The sequence below is a fragment of the Cyclopterus lumpus genome, chromosome 10 (genome assembly GCF_009769545.1).
Source record: "Cyclopterus lumpus isolate fCycLum1 chromosome 10, fCycLum1.pri, whole genome shotgun sequence".
Lineage (NCBI taxonomy): Eukaryota > Metazoa > Chordata > Actinopteri > Perciformes > Cyclopteridae > Cyclopterus > Cyclopterus lumpus.
Genome location: NC_046975.1, coordinates 8,037,971 through 8,059,383, shown reverse-complemented (window position 1 = coordinate 8,059,383; position 21,413 = coordinate 8,037,971). Strand labels below are relative to the sequence as shown.

General features: G+C 41.7%; 1 long non-coding RNA gene across 1 annotated transcript; it reads left to right on the top strand.

The window, feature by feature from the left end:
* Positions 1–908: 908 nt before the first annotated feature.
* Positions 909–1,756, top strand: LOC117738068. Its single transcript, XR_004610075.1, has 3 exons — positions 909–1,020; positions 1,314–1,380; positions 1,641–1,756. It is a non-coding gene; the product is annotated as an uncharacterized LOC117738068 (long non-coding RNA).
* The last annotated feature ends 19,657 nt before the right edge of the window (positions 1,757–21,413 follow it).

Genomic DNA, 21,413 nt, shown 5'->3' with positions numbered 1-21,413 from the left:
CTCCCCGAAGTCTTGTTTTGCTTTGACACAAACACACATGAACAGGGACATACACACTACCATGTGGGACATGTATATCGGAATAGAGAACGGAGGGATGCTGGTAAAGTGCGGTAGAGGTGTGGGTTTCTTCCTCGACTGATACGTAACCAAAGTGGCAGGTCTGATCTTGTAAAGGTCATCCGTAACATCAGGACTCGGCTGCTTTGGGCTTGATGCATATTGGTGCTGATAGCTGCACCACTGGTAAAAACTCTGTCCTCACTTTCTCTCTCTCTTTCCCTTTCTTTCATTCCCCTACTCTCTCACACACACACACACACACACACACACACACACACACACACACACACACACACACACAAATGCAGGTACTTTAAGGCTTTTTGTGAGCACGTTTTACCAGTTTGGGGATATGATCTGGTGGATCTCCCAACACAACTCTTTTAACGATAACAAAGCTGAAATGCTGCAATCAAAGAATTCTTAAATAGAATATTCATCTATCCATCTCTCTCTCTCTCTCAATTCAATTTAAGCATGTTATAGCTGTCAGTCATGATTTGTTCTATGATATTATTTAAATACTATGCATCTTTATAGTAGGTCTATAATACCCCAATAATATTCCAACTAAAACAGTATAAACACACGCGCACACACACACACACACACACACACACACACACACACACACACACACACACACACACACACACACACACACTGCCTGCCTGCCGGTGATTGGTAAACTTTCAGTGTGAACAATTATCAGGAAGTTTTAAGAGATTTAGTCCATCAGGAGATGAATAAGATATAGTTACTCTTCCAACCAGAGTGAGGCAGCAGTGTGCCTAGTATACCATAAATCCACATACGAAACGAAGAAGAAGAAGAAGGAGGAAGTATTAAGTCTCATGGATAGATGCTTAATGCTGGCTGGAAAAAAACAGAAATGGAAAAAAAATGTAATCAACCGGTGGGATGGAACAGGAAAGCCAGTTCAGAGCAGCAGAAGTGGTGAGTGTGGCACGGCTCTGCTGTCGTACTGATGGAATTATTTTTGTGGAAATATACATAATGCTCAAGCTATACCATGTGAGAGCTGTTGTTTTAGGCTCTAGGTGAGTCCACCCCTCTCTATGTTTCTGTGTACCTGTCTTTAATTAGTGACTGGCCTTTCATTGGCCTTTTTTACCCTTGTTGCCTGCTTCCTTCCAGTGGCTCTTTTCCAGCCAAAGCTAACTGGCTCCAGCTTCACATGACATAGTTATTTAGCTCAAGATCTCCAACTATTTCTTTCTCCCTTTTAGCCAATGGAGATGCAATGCAAGAATATGGCTGAGTGGGCAGCGTCAGTCATGCTTGCTAGTTATCAGGGTAAGTGCTGTTCCTGGTGTGCTCACTCCTTTCACTTGAATGGCTCAGGGACAGGAAGCCCTATGTTATTAAGAGGGGACTTGCAAACTCATGAAAATGTTTGCCATTGTTGACCTAAAGTTTCCTCGTACTGCCTGGCTGGTCTGTGTCTATTTGTTCTGCACATTTCAATAAACGCAGAATAGTCCTCAGTCGAAATGAAGGTGAAAAGCGGCGGTAAGGGCCTTCCGCTAATGTTAAGTAGCTTTCTTTCCCACCAGGGGCCCCCAAAGCTCCGAGTGCTCTCAGAGACAGACTGGACCGGCTGGACCTCACCATGGCAACCACACTCATCAAGCATTACCCAGGACGCTTGTTGCTTTGATGAGACTTTCCCCCCCTCAACCTCAGACATTTCCAGCCGCTGAGAGGTTTATTTCTCTTTGATTTGTCCTCTCTTGCGCTTTAGCTGAGTGATGAAATTTAGAGACATTTTTTGGTTAACCTTCATAAACTATGATGTAGGGCTGCCTTTTAATAATGCTGCGTACATCCCAGACACACAAACACATACGTACAGTCTATTTCCCTCACTGTCGGCCTGTGTAATGATGAAGGCTCTGTCACTCCATCCTTATTACCAGAAGAGAGGTCAGTGCAAGTTTACCCTTACATCACTCAGACTCTGACAGCGGCCGCTATGTGCTGAGAGAGAGAACGGGAGAGACGTATAGACAAGAAGGAGGGAAACTATTCTATTTTATGGGGGGACTATATCCAGCCCTGTCTCCCGCCGCCAGCCATTGTTGGTGTGAACTGAAGGAGTCGGTCAACCAGCTGAGTCTTGTCGGTGTTCGCCTGCTATTTAGTGAGATGCGGAGGCGCGGAGGAAAAGAGGAACGAGCGCAGTACAGCACATATCACAGGAGGAAGCTTGGGCCGGAATGCTTCTGTGTCCAGAATACCAAAAGGAAAAAGAAAGACCAGACCCACCCACAACAAAGCAGCAGAGAACGGAGAAAGGAAGGTTCCCCCATATGCTGTACACTATTTGTTGTTACCCAAACTTCAGAGAGCATTGATTTCCAAGGAACTGGATGTGGGGAGCCATATTTTTCCACTTTACCTTTTCAAGTGTTTGTTTGAAGAGCGGGTATTGAAATACTTCCTCTGCTGCACTATTTTCAGCACACCTGGAGGGCATCCAGCGCTGGTGTTGAACATGTCAGCAGCTAACCATGTTTCTCATTCTCCTGGTTTTTTACCTTCGGATCAATCACTTCTTTATTCAACTTGACCTCTGTTGTGAGCTTCTGTCACTCCTCTTTCCAGGACCTGCCCTCCATCCCTCTTTACTTTTGACTTCTTTCCCCTCAAGTTACTCTGCTTCCCTGACGCTCTATTACACTCTGTAGGAGAAGCGGCGCTCCGCTGAGAGACTCTCTAAATTCTTTCATCTCCCCAGGTAACCACACCTTTCCCTTACCCTTCCTCTGTGCTCCTCCTCCTCCTCCTTTCCCCTGCTTTTAAAAGGTATAAGCCACAAAGAGAGTCATAGTGCAACGCAGAGGTCCTCTGCTCGCCTGAAGAGAAATGCAGGATAGGTAAAGGCCAAACTTTGTTTTATTATTGACATAATCCTAAAAGCTTGCGCCTGTGAAGCTAGATCAATTTTTCGGCACCTTATGCTATTATTAAAATCTGGCCTGAGGGCTAAGGACACCTGATCTTACAAGGAAAAACAGAGGGAGAGAGAAACACACCGCGAGAAGGATGGAGGAACGTAAACACCGACCTTCTCTCCTGCCAGCTCTGGCAAATAAAACATGTATCTAGTATGAATTTGATTTTTCAACACTGTCATTAATAGATGAGCTGGTTGGGGCCTGTAGAGCATGCAGGCAGACCTGCTGTAATACTCACGGACAGGAGTGAAGATAGAGACAATCACGGCTACTATGAACAACACTTCATCACTGTCACGTTTGGGCAAAATTCAATTTGCAGATGGCGAACCTGCCCCCCCCCCCCCCCCCCCCCCCCATCCCCCTCTGTCTCCACACGATGTCTGGTTTGTGAGAAAGGCACACACAGAAACCCCCACGCATACACGAATGGCACATGCTTGCTTATTATGTGCTTCTTACAGTACAAAGCTGTATCAAGCAGAGATAAGTGTGTTGTTCAGAATAGTTGGGGGCGAGGAGGGAGGGAGGGGGGAGAGGGGGGGTTTGAAGAGGAGAGACGTCGCACTCCGAACCCTTTTGTGTGCTTCGTGCCATGAGTATGTATTGTGAGGGTTGTTTCAGTCACATTATAGGACATCGTATCTGAACTGAAAATGAAATATCACGGGCCCAGAGCGGAAAAAAAACCCCAAAACAAAAACAATTCAGAACCAGAGAAACTTCTCCAAATTGCACTTGGCACAATGTGTAATCAGTAATCAGAGGGATCTTTCACTGCACTCTGTGGAGTTTGAAAGCGGTTCAGTGCGCATTTTCCTAACAACAATAAAAGAGGGAATTCATGATTTCCTTAATAGTTTGATTTAGTAGACTCCAGAAAATTGCCAACCAGGAAAGAGCCGAATATAAAAAGAAATCACCAATCCTGCAATTAACATAAATGAAGGAAAGTCTAATCAGCCGATGGCAAATTATGATGTGACACGAGATGAGAAGCGGCGTCAGTTGAATTTTGGGTTGCAGCGCGGCGTGTGTGAACAATACCTGTCATCTGTATGACGCCAGATAGCGCTGTTTATTGATTATTTCAGCAGGTTTTCTGTGTGTCTCTGGATGAGACACGGCATGGCACATTGAATTTGCTATTTTCAGTGGCGTGGTGCAAAAATTCAAATGTTTTAAAATTACAGCCCTCCGTGTTATTATTTGCAGCCCAGATACCCCGGACTGACATTTGGCATTTTCTCGCGCTCTTTCAATGTTGCGCTAAAAACATAAACACAACTATTTTATAACTGTTGCAATAAAAGTGAATCATCTCCTTACAGCCCACATGTATTGTTTATCATATGAGAAAAAGCTTGCTTTAGTGGAAGAGAAAAAAAGTAATGGGTGCAAGTTTATTGACGAAGGTTTAAAAGGTATTTTTACAGAAACTATCACATTTCTAATGCAACGCTAAAAATGAGCTGGCCAGATTCTAATTCTTGCGACTTCCAATAAGCGGTCATGTTTCCTCTCATTACACCGATAATACAAGTGACAAGGCTGTCAAACTTTCCCAAATTAAATTGACAAAAAAAAGCACCATTTTGTTTGCCATTTACTGCACCGCAGTTAGAAGATTGGACCAGACAGGAAAACTCTAGTTGTAATTCTGATATGACAGTCTTCCATTTCCCCGTTAAACCAAAAAAATCACATTCTTTCCACCGGCCTCGCTCCTCCACCGAGATTGTAAAATCAACACCCTGAGAAAACTTCACGTTGCTTGCTGCATATTTATAATTTATCCCATATACAGTGGATTGTTTTTCTGACACAGTAATGGCCGCCCCGTGATGTATTTGACCACTTTGCTTCTTACTTCCAAATCAACACACATAATAGGTGGTGATTACACCAGCCGAGCTGCACGACCACAGCAAATATTTCCGCTAAAGAATGGGTCTGTTTGAACCCCTTTCAGCACCAACACAAATGGAATCGATTAATATTTTCCTTTTCTTCTCTAACAATGAGTAGTTATACCATGTTTGCCATTTGTGTACCGTTTGATTTGTGTGACCAGTGAGGCAAAGTGTGTGTGTGTGTGTGTGTGTGTGTGTGCGCGCTGCGTATCCAGGGACTCAAGCCTGTGATTTGTTGCGTTGGTACCTGGGAAATGTATTCTTAATTGCGTCGAAACCTTGTTACACCCGCAGACTGGCAGGTCACAAATAACTGGCCAGCTGCTCTGTGGCTGTGGGCATACGGGGAGAGGAGAATATAAAATGGATGGATGAGAGAATGCGAGAGTATGGAGGGGAGGAGTACTTCATCCCCTCATCAGTGAGGCTGCAGGTGTCCTGCCGTCAGGTCTGGATGCTGGTGTGAATGTCTGATCTACAAACCCTCTCTTTGCAGAAGAGGCCGCCGCCTTCAGGCGTTCCCGGAGCATGTTGGTACGGTGCGGAGTTCAAACAATACGGTGGATTAGTGCAGCGCCATGCTACGCCAAAGTTTAATAGAATGTAAGCAAATGTGGACTATTTGTTTTTTTTTAGTCTTATTGATTTAGCCTGCAAGCGTTAGCCGTTATTGTTGTTGATTTATTAATGCATTTGTCCATGTTCGAAGCACCCCCTACACACACACACACACACACACACACACCCTGCTTTGATCAGGTAGATCGTACACTACACAGGGGACACCCTGCTAAAATGTGGCATTGATTTTGTGCCATATCTGTGTCTTGGTGATTATGAACATGATTGGAGTGTTAGCTTAAATGAAAATGACTGATGTTTATTGGCTGCTAATAAGCTATTACCTCAACCTTGCTGCAAGCTAGAAGGCAATCCATGCTTGTTTCACTTGTAAGGAGAAGAGAGGGGTGGGAAGAGCTATTGGGGGGGGGGGTCGGGAGACAGAGGGCAGAGTAAGATAAAAAGGAGAGAACATCCGTGTTTGTATTTCAATGCGCTGAGAGTAAGCCGCAGCTTAAAGCAATTTATATACCTGTGAAAAATGTGCCAACCATTTAATGGCTGTGGAATTAGCTGGGAATGGAACAGCCCCTATTTCAAGGGCAGGACTGCTTGCAGATAAGCAACACCATTTACTGTAATATTGGAGCCAGAGGATAGAGTCCTGTTACACAGGAGATTAATGAGGCCCGCGTGTGTGGTTATACGTGTCTGTGTGGATATTGTATTTATATCTTTACTGTAAATGTTAAGGTTTCCAGGAGCAAAGAAATGAATATTTCCTCGTTCTTTGACACGGAACACCACCCATGGATTGATCTTCGCCACCGCTTTCAAAACAAAACAAAACAAAACCTCATTGCAGTGCCATCTAGTGGACGGAGCTCCCCCGTGCACGTGTGTGTGTGTGTGTGTGTGTGTGTGTGTGTGCCAGCAAACATGACTGAGACATTATTTTTCAACTGCTCTGCTCTGTCTTATTTGTGTCTGAACATAGACACACTCAATCATGCATGCACTCACACATGCATGTTTGAGTGTGTCCCACATCCACAGAGCCTGTGGCGCAAGGACCTTTTTTCTTTATCTAATTTTTATCACAGATGATAGATGAGAGTACAGTTTCTGGTGTATTGATTGCATGCTTTTATGGAATTACATCTTTGGAGTAGGTTGTGCTTTAGAGGGAAGACGAATAGGCCTGACTAAATGAGAGTAATCACAATCCACTGTGAGCTGGCTGGAGAGATTGGGAGACGGGGCACCAAAGGGCCAGGACCAGTTCCAACACTGAAGACAGACATCCATTCTTCCTCACCTCCTGCGTGTCATCACTCAGGAAAGAAAAATAGAGGTCACCAAGTGGAGATTTTTTAAATGAAATCCACTCCATTTCTCCTCCTGTAGATGCTACACTCACTGATATGGAAGTACACTGCAGCACTGAAAGCACTGGTTCAGCTTGATGGGTTTCTCCTATTGCAACATTTAAATGGGCCCGCTCTATTTCCTTTATTGATTATTATGAAAGCATTTCATTATGCTGGAAGTTATATGGCCAACAAGCAATTATAAATTCAATACCGCAAATGTAAACTGAAATGTGTCTTCAAGGCACGTGAGAGGTGAAAAAGTCATTAAGCACGCTCTCCGTGCACAAGCTCCCCTAAACACATACACACACACACGCACACACACACACACACGTACAACACATTCAAAGTAAGGGAAGTGCAAATACCGCCATCTTTGGACATTAACTAATTAGCTCACTTGGCTGTCAGTGTGTTGGTGATGGCAAGGCAGTCCATTATCAGAATCTGAAGTATGGAAATGGCCTTACTTAAGCTGTTTAACATGGAGGGGCTCCCCCCCACCCCCCACACCCCACACCCCACACAAACACCAACAGCACCACCTGCAGCAGTGGAGAGCTGCATCTTCTATTATGTATTGGGTATCAGACATGTCCGACAGTCATGCTTGTATGTCGTACAAGCATCACCGATGCAAACCCTCCGGGGTCCTGCGCTCTGCTGGTCCGCACATCAAGTGCAGCAGCCCTATCCGGGATGCCATGAGGGAGCCAGGTCTCTGCAAAGGTGTGGACTCAACAGTCTCCGGTCTCCTGTTGCCAGCCATTTGATCCATTGGATATATGTTTTAAATGTAGTGCGCTATGGCTAGTTTCTTAGGATTACTAGCCCTAGCTTTAAAATGGTCTAGCATTTCAAGGTAAGAAGCCGAGATTCGAGAAATATCAGATTAATTGAACGTAATTTTGCAAATTTCTCTACCGTCAATCATCTTGTGACCTCTCAGATTTATCTTGTGATCCTTTTGTAAAGTCCCATTCAGCTCTAATTTCACCACTGACAGTGCTGAGGCTACTGTCAGTGGTGAAATTAGTATCGCTGCCTCTTTCATATGGCCAATTATCCTTACATGAAAAATACATCATTAAACACATTTGACCCATGATTGCAACTCAAATTCCCGAAGGCCCAACATTATTAAATGTTTTGTGGTTCCTTTCATCATACTTTTAGGTACATTTGAGTGAAAGTTACACCCACGTTTCCTTCACGTGTTATCTGTAAATTGACTGCAGTCGCGAATGGTAATTTAGATGAGGGAGAGGGGAGGAATCGCAGTGGGATATTGAACCTTTGAGCCATTTTAGACATGGATTATGCAAAAATGCCGGAATAAAACTGCAGCCAATTAAATATCAAATATAATGTAACATCAATGCTGCTTAAAACGCACAAGTTAAAAAAAGTTTCACATTCAGCAGAACACGGCCATGTATAACTTTTCCTTTTGGCATGAGGGGAGAAGAGAGAGAGAGAAATCAAAGGTAGAAGCCGGGCGAAAAAAGGAAGTGAAGATGTCTGCTGTTCTTAGCGCCTCAATCCCCTCGAGTGATCCTGGTGAGCGAGAGCAGAGAGAAAAGGGAGAGATGTTACTGCTGCAATTTCTCTGCCTGATTTGTAACAGACTGATAAGCTCGGATAGCATCCCTGCAGGACAACTGGCCAATGGTGGCCGACTTGGCCGACCCCGGGGGGAGGACACACACGTGCAGTATCCCTCAGGCAGCATACCCCATCTCCGAGTCTCTGATTGTCATACATGAACCGCCTCCAAGGACATAAATGTTTTAACGTGATTTGATATTTCCGCATATGAAAGCCGTGCAGTCAGGGTGGTGCGTCTGCGAGCGATGTCGGCTCATCACGTGCATTATACAAACATAAACAAATGGAAATCAAGCAAAACAAAACAAAAAGAAAATGGTATGTTTTGCATGCTTTTTTCTCTCTCCAATGCAAACGATACAGTCGTTGGTGTTCATGTTAATGGTTGTAGATGTTTTTCTGACTGAGGTATGTGCACCTGTGTGAACTGGGATGTGATGACTTGAGTCTTAGTTTTGGTTTTATTCTTTTTTTTAATTGTCTGTCACTGTTTTATGTTGTATGTCTGAAACATTGTTAAATGTGCCACTGCTGTCTTGGCCAGGACACTCTTGTAAAGGAGATTTTTAATCTCAATGAGGCTTTTCCTGGTTAAATAAATTTAAATAAATAAAATAAAAATGTAGTGGCTACATACGTGCAATATAATGATATGGCTGCAGATACCTCGTATAAATGGAAATGGGTTTAAATTGTGACTATTGAGCTGCAAACCAGCACGCAGGACCGCTGTGCTCAAGATTGTGCACTATTTGAAGCTTGATTGCTCTGGACATAATTGTATTTACCCAAAATCATTGGTAGTCCCCACAGACCACTTGCTGAAAGAATATCTATTGGATGACAATATTGATATTGGATTTGCTTAACTGAAATCGCTCTTCTTAAAAAACATGCTTTCTACACTTGATGTAGGACAGTGTGTGTGTGTGTGTTTGTGTGTGTGTGTGTGTGTTGGAGCAAAGCTAAAAGAATGATTTGAAAGGTTGGTTCTTTTATTAGATATATCACCAGGAGCAAATTAGGCCACGTGGAGTCAAATAGCCTCTATAAGAGGTCTGAAACGACTCAACACAATATTCTCCTTCTACCAGGAATCTATAAATGGCCCATTTAGCATCTGTGACCCCAACGCCTGCTACTGAAAGAGAGTTATGGCCTTTCAAGAGGAAACTATCATAGATTTTAGTGAAGTAAGAAAATGTCCCCAGGTAGCGCTAGAGCAAATGAAATTATGCATGACCTCCTCATTACTTGGCTTAATAAGTGATATATGGACTGATAACAATAAAGATCCAGATGTCATGGAGACCTATGAACAGGAGAGATTGAAAAAAGGTGATGAAAAAATAAATGTAGGGATACAGGACAATTCCCCTCCATTTCTCTTTGTCATTCACACACAGACACACACATACCAAGGAGTGTGATTTCTGTCTCTCATTGGTATGCATTGACCCTGCAATGGAGAAGTGGGTATCACAGTTTTCATTTAATCAGGCTCTTATGGGGATCAGCTGTGTGCGCGCGTGTGTGTGTGTGTGTGTGTGTGTGTGTGTGCATGGTGGACATAGGCTGTCAGCAGATATTAACGCAGACTTGTCAAGGTGGAAGAGCGAAGAGGGCACGGAACCTGAAGCTGGGTTAAGTAATTGGATTCTTGTTCAATAAAAGTTGGGCTGAGGTTGTGTTTGTGTCGGTGTGTGTCTGTGTGTGTGGGTTCATGTGTGCATGCACGTATATGTTATAGGAGGGGTATAATTGGTTTTGTGTGCTTTGCATGTTTAAAGGTATCAGCATGCTCGAGACTTGACTTCAACATTTCATTTTTCTTGCAGGTGTGTGTGTGTGTGTGTGTGTGTGTTTTAGGTAGTATGTGCGCTATAATATCAAGGGTTTTCAAACTGTGAGGCGTGCCTCCCCACGACGTGGGAGAGACCTAAGTTGAGGTAAGGCACAGGTGCACGCCGATTTTCGGAAACTACAGGGTTTTTATTTTGTTGCCTGCTTATCGACAGAGTTGGAGCTGATTTCAAACCCTTTGTGCCAATTTGTGTCAAAATTCCCACTCTCTTGCTGAGCCTGAACACACACACACACACAATACACAAACTTACATGTTCCAATTGGGTTGAGGTTGCAATCGAAAATAAACACCCATAAATATGCTCACGAATCTCTCCTTATGACTGCAGAATCATCCCGTTTTTGTTTTTGTGTAATCCAGTGAGAATAGTTTTCCATCCGTAGGTACATTGCAAACTGAAATTGCAAATAACTAATTATACATATTGTTAATGATCAATTTGCAAAAAATAATATAGGCTTAAGAAATGTGGCTCAAGTTACAGCTCACATAATAACTATATGGATCCTGTTAACATCCCTCAACGGTTGTTAAAAAAACCTCTACAAAAATAAAATAATATATACAAATATTATAATGCAGGCGGGGGCGGAGTTTTGATTTCAGAAGTACGGGCACAATTCCTCAAAGAGGCTTTAGTTGTTCATACCTCCTTCTGTTTCATGGATTGGAGTTCCATTCATACATTGTCATATTCATGTAATGTGTTTATGTAACTCTGTAAATGCTGTTCATTCTGTACACATGACATCTATTGCTTCTGTCCATCCGGGGAGAGGGATCCTCCTCTGTTGCTCTCCTGAAGGTTTCTTCGCTTTTTTCCCTGCGAAAGGTTATTTTTGGGGAGTTTTTCCTGATCCGATGTGAGGTCCTGGGACAGGGATGTCGTATGTGTACAGATTGTAAAGCCCTCTGAGGCAAATTTGTAATTTGTGATATTGGGCTATACAAAATAAACTGAATTGAATTGAATAGATGCCCCTATTTGAAAAACATGATCATGTTTATTCATAATTTGGATGACAACGATTGTAACAACAATATTTTTTACTGCAAAAAGTGGTTGTGAATTGATCATCAATATATTGACTCAGCCCGTAGGCAAAAAGGTGTGAGACCACAGATGGTGCTGGGGAGTGTCCTAAATACAACAATGTAAATACCAAAATATGTATTTATTAAAACTAAATAACAAGTCATTGGCGGAATATTTCACACGGAATCCATAAAATCAAAGTTTCTTTTACTTGGCTCACTTTGATTAAGACACTTTGTACACAAACAAGTGCAGTAAATCAAAATGTGTAAAGTGAGGAGTAAAATGCATTTTTCCTTGTTGATCAATTCAATATGAGACAAAGCATCCAAAAACATTTTGTTATCACTTTTATACTTTTGGAGATATATCAAAAATAAAACCTTCCCTAAATATTTCCATCAGCGATGGCTATCTTTTCTATAAATATTTCTTGTGGTCGGGTTCCGTGTGAATCAGAGTTCGCCAGGAACCACATAGGTGGTGTAGACATTTAAAATGCCTCCAACAGGTTCTGGCTCTTGATTATGTATAGCCATTGCCTTATCGTCACTTAGTATATATAGATATTTGTATCATAAAGATATGATAGAAACTATGAACTTTTAAGGGAACATCATTGAATAATCATAAAACAGATGCTGGATTGATTTCTCAGGCCTGTAGCTTTCTCTGCATAACACTTAGTGCAAGTGCACACTTAAGATTCATAGCATTATTATGTTGTGAAATCCTCAGTTTTAGGGGCTTGTTTAGTTTGGCTCATATATATCAGACTGCAGGGACCTTTCAGTATATTGATAATGGGTGACTAGTGCAGTTTTTAATTTTTAATTCCTTCCCTATACTTGTGTGCACGAACCCCTTTTGCATCAGTGGCGCTCGAGCAGCGACCTCGGTGACCTGACCACATCGATAAAAGGGAGACAGCGTTCGAGTGGACAACAGAGACTTGAAACTAAATGAATGGACGACTTTTAAGTTGCCTGCTCTTCAGAATGAAGTTAGAGGGGTTTTCAAGAAAAGATCCCTCTAGGAAGAAGGATTGCTTTGTAGGATGAGCCAATGTTTAAGCGTTGTGTGTTTTATCTGTACAGACGCTGGATTGTAAACAGCTGACAAACTCTTGAGGAAGGTTGATGTTTGGGCTCTTTGACAAATAGCAATTGTCACTGTTCTCACTGCTCTCTGATAGGCTGACTATATATGTAATAGGGTATTCCCTGGCCTTGAAGCATTGACTTTAGAAGGTCAAGGTCAGCAGAAACTCGTTGGGATACAAGTCCACAAACTCTGTGTATCAAAAGTTTTGAGCAGTTATATTTCGAAATATTAAAGAGTAAATGTATGTTTAAACTATGTGGGCCTTTGCACTAGCAACTTGAATTCCCTGAAGCTATATACGGAGTCTCCAATGTGCTCTCAAATGGTGGACAAAGCAGATAAGCAGAATATCACTGAGTCACACTCCTGTCGGCCGCAGCCAAGCATGAACTTCTCTTACTCATACACCCACACAGCCCCTGTGACTTGCAGAAAGAAAAGTGACACATCTAAAAAAAATATGAAAACATCTGTAAATAACTCTTAATTTCTAAGTATTTCTAATTTCAGTAGGGGCGGTGAAATCCTTCACTGATTCATCGACGGTCTCCTCCTCACAAGTATCAAGCAGACAACAGAGTATTAACATCCAGATCCCTCAACACCAGCTGGATGTCGTAGTGCCTCGAGCGGGTCCTGGTCTTCCTAGCAGCCATGGCCTGTCCAACCTGAGGAGCAGTAGTCCCAGGAGGTGTCTTCACCTGGTCCCTGATCCACCTCTATTGCTCCTATTATTGTGAGGAAGTTGCAGCATTGACCCTGAGGCCCTGTCACATCCACCTGCTGTCACTGAGGTTGGGGCCAATCGACCTGCGGCTAAAATTCCTTTTGGCCACTGCATGTGTGTCGAGGACCTTATTCTTTCAGATACTGTCAAAACTTGTGCCAACAGGTGAGGATCAGAACAAAGAATTGCATGGGGAGATGAGTTTGTTCTTGCGGCTGTGCTTTGCCTTTGGTCCAATACAGCAACTGCAGTACCGTGGCCCTTGCACCAAAATGTCATCATCTACTTCAAGGAGAGAATCATGGTTTCGGATATCAAAGTGCAGCTTGTCATCGCTCCATAGAGGGAGACATCCGGTAACAATTGGCCAAAAGCTTTGTTTTGGTTTCAGTTAGATGGACTCGGGGTCTTCTGCCTTTATCTTACATTAATTGTAGTATTCAATGATGTCACACACCTTAAAGTTGAAGGTGCAGCGCAGTGAGAAGAGAACGATTGGAGTTGGAGTTGGATTTGTCACAGAAAGCCAACACTATTAAATTAATTAATTTCAGTGTATCAGAACAAGAGATAAAATAGTTAAAAAAATTAACATATAATGATTTAACATATAACCTGTTTATTTCTTGGAAACATTTAAAGTTACACAAATGCAATCTGGAAACCTCTCAAAATAATGGTGTGAGGAAAAAACATGCCCGAGACATGGCAGAATGAGAAATCTGGAACTTCCCATGACACCAGAAGGAAAATTAAACTTGGGAAGGAACATAATAATATTACACTAATATTTCCAGTGCAACGAAGGAGGGGTTTAACATTATAGATGGAGCATTGGCCCCAGACGGAGGAACCATATTGTTCAGAGCAGGAAAATCCATAAGACTCTGGGATCTGCTCAGGTTTACTTATTTTTTCAAAGAATAACATCTGCATTGAATATTACAATAGAAAGACTGTGTTAGACTTCATTGACTGGCCCAAACTGAACTCAAAACTGGACTTACAGCCACTTTATGCCAACACTGGTCAGCATGTGGTTCATGAGAAACTGTTCATAACTGTGAGGGTGAACACAAGAGAGCAGCTTGGATAAAGTAAAAGTCTCAACTTTAAAATAAATATTGTAACTGCATAACTGCGTTGACAAAACAATATCGCCATAAAGTCCATTCAGTGGCGGTTCTGTAGATTTTGATCCTATCATTTCAGCTTGCCCATTGTAGATGTTCAAATGTCAATGTTTCAGACTTCTCGTCCTGGCTGCCTTCAAAGTAGATATTTGAAACACATTTTTATTCTCACCACAATGTCTATTCAGCTACTAACTAGAGGAGAAGGGTGAAGGCATGGTTTAAAAAGCCTGACGTTGTTTCCTATTGGGACCTTAATTCATGCACAATTATCTTTAGAGGTGTAAGGGAAATTAATAATCATGTTATGTTTGAATTAATGTTATACAACATAAAAATGTGACAGTGCAGGACTTCTTTTGGACATTTTGACCTGTCAAAGGTAAGGAAAACCAAAGTGTAAATAATAAAATGAATGATGGCTGAATTCCATTTATTTAGTTTCAGGATCCTTTTATTGTGCATGCCGGCTGACTGTCACACTGTCGTGGCTTACACTAGACCCGACTATGATGTGAAAAATGCAAATTCCAATGATGGAATAATATGATAATGTTGTGGTTGTTTTCCCCAATAAATGTGTACACTGACTAACGTTTTGAATTTAATTGAGTTTCATACCTTTTTGGTTTTGGTCATACAGAAGACATAGAACATAAAACACAAGTCTGAGAAGAAGAGACGTAGAAATAGACTAAATACAAGGTACTTGCATGATATCTAATGAATACAAAAACTAAAACACACCAGCTTTATCTAATCCGCAGTGTATTATGTATTATTTATTGCCAAAAATGATAACACACAATGTGTCCTGCTTCATTTTTACATTTTTTATACAATGAATTCACCATTTACCGATAGTGTATGCAGGCAGTGCAGTGGAGGTCTGTGACTCGGTACGGAGCAGCACTCAGTCTCTATTACTGGAAGAGCTGGAGTGTCTGACTGGAGCCAGGGAAGCTCAAGGTAGCATCATAGATTTGACCAGTCAGTCGTGTAGAGCACTAAGTCCTTCATTTACTCCCCACATTCCCCTGCCTGCCAACCTCACACTAGTACGCTCATGCGCACACAAACACACACAACTACATGCACTAAACACGACGTGCAAGCACACAGACATGTTTTATGCAGGCATTGCATCTGCTCACTCTCTCTCTCTCTCTCTCTCTCTCTCTCTCTCTCTCTCTCTCTCTCTCTCTCTCTCTCTCTCTCTCTCTCTCTCTTTCCACACACACACACACACACACACACACACACACAAACACAGCACTCTTTTTCCCAACTCCCTCACTCCACCTCTTCACACACACTATTTTAGCAGCCTTGAAAAGCTAAATGGTGTGAAGTTGAGTGTTGCTCCATCTGTCTCCTGGGTGTTAGGCAGGGATGAGAAAGACAGTGCGCAGTGGGAGGGACATAGGGGGAGAAAGATTGGAAGAAGAAAAAGGGAAGGAGGGATTGGGGTCAGGTCCATTAATATGAATCACCAGCAGAACCCCACTGCGGATCCATCTGTGGTTGTACACCGCCCAGAAACAATTCACAGCCTCGAAGAACGGGACAATAAAAGGTGAATAGAGGTAAAGAAAGAAAGAAAGACACTTATGTCGTGCGACAATTCCTGAAAGTTTTAGCTCGTTTGTTCAAGGCTTCAGTGGTATTACCGTCTTTTCTCCATCACTGACTTGAAGGCAAATGTGATGAGAAAATCAAATGTTACTGCTGCACCTTGGTGGTTTAAGACCTTCAAATGCAGAATGAATCGTTCAACGTCCGAGTTTTAAGGTGACACTATCCTTTGGTAGCTGCTGAGGGGAGTATTCAGTGAGAAGGTTCAGTCTTATATCAAAGGAGACTTCAAGAGGCACTTTATGGTATAAATTTATTCAGCACAACATGACAGAAGAAGAGCCTTGCAGGCTATTGGTGCTGAAATCAATATTCCCCATTACCAATACTTTAAACAGTAAAAGCCCCTCTTTGAGGCATCGCTCCAGAGCCAGGGGCAAGTGTGTGTGTCACACACACACACGCACAGACAAGTGAATGTCAGATGGGTGTTGAATTATGCAGGTCTACTATACTACAGAGCAGAGCGGTCGGTTTCTCGAGCGGCTATATACAACAATACCCCCCCCGAAAAGAAAGCAAAACTCTTCTTCAGAAGGCATTCATAATGTAGAATGCACGAGGGGAATGGGGGAGAAGAAATCATTAGTAAGAAATCTGAGTCTTCTGGCACAGTATTGTGACAAAGAATGCGTGTGAAGAAAAAAGAAGGGCATGGCATGAAGAGAAACCTTTTAAACTCAATTACAACTGTGTAGCTGCAAAGCACTCTGCTTATTCAGCACAAGATATTGTAATGAGAACTAACAACCACGCCGTTGTGGTGTATTCAGCAGGCAGGGCAGGGTTCCATTTTTGTTCTGGTTATTCTGACTGCAAAATTACATAATTACTTTTCTGTTCAGTGTTGTTTTTTGAAGGTTATAAGTCATATTAGTTCAGATTTCAGTCTCGGTTGAACTGGTGACACATTGCTGGAAACAGCGAGTGTGTTTTAAAACTTTTGGAAATTACATCAATCCTGAGGGTAAGCAATAACATTGCAGATGCATTGCTCAACAAAGAGCAACTTGAGTATCAGCTGATGGTGCACCTCAAAAAAACGGTGTGCTGAGGGGATTCATTTCATCACACTTTTTGTTAATAAGATTAAAGAGAACGGTCAATAATATCAACAGGAGTAATGAAAATTATAGTCGGGGGTCAAATGTCGTCTTCCACATCGTGTGGGATGTGCACACGCAGCAGCAGATTCTGCTTCATGTCCAGCCTGTGGATCCTTTCTGCCCATACGCAAAACAAATACTGCATGGCAAAGGCAGAAAACTAATTTATTTAATAATAAAAAAATATTTTATAGTTTTATAGTTTTTTTTTTTACCTGGCGCATGATGCCTTCACTAATCATGCAGCAGGTCGGCCGGAACATTTGGGTTTGAAGGGTGTCCGTCAAATGTGTCCACTAGCGTTAACTTAGAGGTGGCCTGCAGGTCCCCCTCAGGTGAGTACTGTTAGCTATGTCAGCATTTCACAGTAATTTGAAATGTTGCCATGCTGAGAGCTGTTGAGAGGCTACAAAAATGCTCCCAATCTCATATATATATACATACATATATATATATATATATATATATATATATATATATATATATATGTATGTATATAGAGCACCTTTAACAAGCAGTTCTATGGGAAGTGCCATCTTTTCTTTCTGCTCCGTGAGACGGTGCTGAGGAGAGGTTTCTGGTCCTTAGCTCAGGGGCAACAAGCTGACTAAAATGCCGTTAGTTGCTCTTTGACGCACAGATGGTACACTGTCCTTTTCTGGGAGAGTCACAAACTATGATGCTTGGCCCATTCATTAGTTTGCTCTTAACCTCCCTAATTAGAGCATCTCCATCAACAAGCGAACGTGATGGTGTTGCCACCGGCACTGCAGCGGCTCGATAATCACAATATACAACAGGACAAGGGCCATGAATATCAACGCCTTCTCAAATGAACGGCGCTCTCTCTGTGTCTTTCAGTCCCAAAGCCCGAACGGACAGTGTTTGGATTTCACAAGTTGGCACCGCGTAGGCACATTATCCATATTACTCTTAACACTGAACAATAATGAACACATTGGAATGAACTAATAACCAAAATATTGTCACTTACCTGCAATCACGATATATAACAGGACAAGGGTGACACCATACAGAGCATTGCTAACTGTGAACTTGGAGTAAAACTATTTCTTTACTTCACGTTTCTGATGTCAGACAGAGTGATCAATCCAAAGTGATCTTAAAATAGAAAGTTACACTCATGGTTTTGACCGATAATGACGGGCTACGTGTCCTGCCTCCGACTAATACAACCATACGAAGTGACCTTGAATAAACACAGATTAGCACTTAAATGGCACTTTCTTATAGCATTTTGTAGTTTGGCTTTCTTGATTCTTGTTGTTCTGGGTTTGTACTCATGGTTGAATGCACTTATTGTAAGTCGCTTTGGATCAAAGCGTCAGCTAAATGTAATGAAACGTAATGAAACGTAATGAAACGTAATGTACAATACACTTACTAATCCCTGTAGTGCTCAATTGCTCAGACAATTTGGAAGTCGACTTGTTTCTGTCTCGTCAGGAGTTTGATGAAGGCTTGATAACAGTTTCTTCTTAGTGCTTTCTGGAGACAGACTGCTTTTCAAATGAGATTTAATTTAATTAGATTTAGATTAAACTTGGCGTTAGGTTGGTACAGGGGCAATAGTTGTGGGGAGGAGGTTAGCCCCGTTACACGACGCATAAAGAGCTCTGGGGACGAGGGGTTATATTTCTTAGGTTCCAGGTGTGGCCAGTGGAAATTCGGGCCTTGACTTTCTTTTCTTTTCACTGTCCAATTAGCAACTTGAGATACAACGCTGGAGTTGTTTCACAAGTAGCATTTTTACAAGTCAGTGGGCTCCAAGAGGTTCTCTCGGGTAATACATTCCACCTCTCTTGCTCTCCACACGGACCGTTTATCTGCAATCATTCAAAGACTGCTCTTAATGTGATTAGTCAATACAAACTATGTTCGCTATGTTCTCTGGAAATACCCGATAACCTGGCTTCTAAGTAAACTACAATTTCTGTTATACATATATATATATATATGTATTTCTACAGCTTCTACATACAGAGGATGTAATGTGAGGATGTGGGGGAAATGGAGTTGTTAAAAGTCAACTTTGATGGAGCGTGGGCTGAGTATCTAAAAAGATTTGATTAATGAGTAATAACTGCAGACTCAAAGACAAAGAAAACACGTTATTTCATTGAAGGAGTACAGTCCTTCAACTGCAACAGCGCTATAATATAGTAAAGAAATGCTGTGCTGAACCTAGTTTATTGATGTATTGAAATTACCGGAGCTGCGGCAATTTCCCATGACACGTATCTCAGAGACTGTGTGTCTTTCTGAAAATATGTTCTCGGGGCCTCCATGACGTATTTGACAAAGTATCTAATGGCCAGAGTACAATCTCAAAACAGAGGAATGCAAGGACAGAAGGGGAATTATAAACCTTGAAGTTTACTCACAGATGAGGATGAATGCGGAGCCCCAAGGCTCATCATGAGGGTGATGCATCATGTCTACAGAGTGCTTTAGGTAGACTATACAAATGTGCTGAGGTGGGGAAACAAAGAATCGTGCATCCATATCATCCAGATTATGAGACTTCAAGAAGACTCTCCCAAGCTGTAAATTAATTATCCGTGCACGTGTGTGTCTTCTAATATTTTTGAGCATCAAACACTTAATTTCCTGCGTTCTGGTGAATTATTCTGCATCTATTTATTGTAGGAAAGTATTTCTTTGTGTAAAAGGAATTCAGGCGCCAAATGTAAATTCATAATCTAAAATTATAATGGAATAAGTACATATGCAGTAAGGCTCCAAAACATTCTTTATTGCATTTATAAAATGTATGCTCCTGTACATCAACGTGCTTAATTTAATACAGTCTCTGCTGAGTCAACAAACATGGAGGCATGATTTACTCTTCCCTCCTCTTTTGTGTCTTTAACCTCTTTTAATGTGCACGTGGCACCTATTCATCCCCAATGATGAATGAGATTTATTTTAATTTATTTAGAAACGTCTCTATGTAGCATTAATCGTGGCTGAAATAACAGGGGCATGCAAATCCTGGCAGGTAAAATATCAGTATGGCGACATAATGCATCCACCTATTAATTTCCTATTAATTTTTAAGATCAAACAATGTTACGAGCTGAACAGTAAGGATTCTATACAGTTAACACTCATCTGGTATCAGGAGCTTGTAATTCTCAGCAGGTAATAAATTATACCTCAGCCTAATAATGGCTCCACATTTCCATTTTTGTTAAAGAGATCTATGAATGAAATGAGGTTATCAACAGATATTTCCATACATTTATTAACAACTTAACACCTAAACTGAAATAAAAGGGGACCCATTGCTTGTCAGCTAATCTGTTTTATGAAACATACCTTCACCGTTTAACTTCCCAGTAAGATCACTTCAAATCAAAGAGTTAATCAAATGCTCTTATCAGCACACACTTTATTTGATCGATTTTGACAGAGCGAATATGACATTTGTCTGCATTTATAAACCTCAATTTAAAATAACAGTTTAGTGTCGCTGTCTGAAATGCTTGAACTCAACGAAAAAGAACAGAAAAGAATAAGATCAATCAAAGAAATTTCAGACCAATCGTATCAAGGAAGTGCACGGTTACTGAGTCTAATACAATATTGATGACTCTAAACGTTCATAAAGTACAGACTTTATCATCACTGATGAACCCAACAAAGAAGTTTATATTGTTTTTAAGGCAAACTTTGCCGTATAAATCATGTAAATGTCTGGTATTTTTAAAGTTTCTCTTTACCCTGGAGGTGCATGCAAATGCACCACAACGCTTGTGGTTTGTTATCGATTGTAGAAATATAACCTCAAATTGCATTAAAAAATGGCCCAACAGAGCGCCAATAGTTTACTATCCCGTGCATATATCACCTTAGTAGAATTTTAGTTTTCATACACTTTTTGTGTAAAAACCATGGATGTGCTGACACTCTCTTCACTCTCTGCCTTCTCCAGTCACCTGACCACCACAGACAGCTGTCTGCTCGACGGCTTTCAGTCTCAAACCGTTTCACGTGGTCCAAATGCAGAGAGACGGTGGCTTGATGAGGAAATAATTACCTCGGTGACCTCATATCTGGATGACGGCCGTGATGATCACACCAGAAGCACATTTCTCCACGCCGGTCGGCCGGCAATTGTGCTCTCCAGTCTGCTCTTCCCTCTTTCTGTCTCTGTGCGCGTGCGACAGAAGATTATGTGGGCATGATTTTGCTCAAATATTTTTTGGGACACGTCCCCACCGTCCATATGCAAACCAGCGCCCAGTACATATTAAGGAAAACCACCGGTTTTGATAATCAC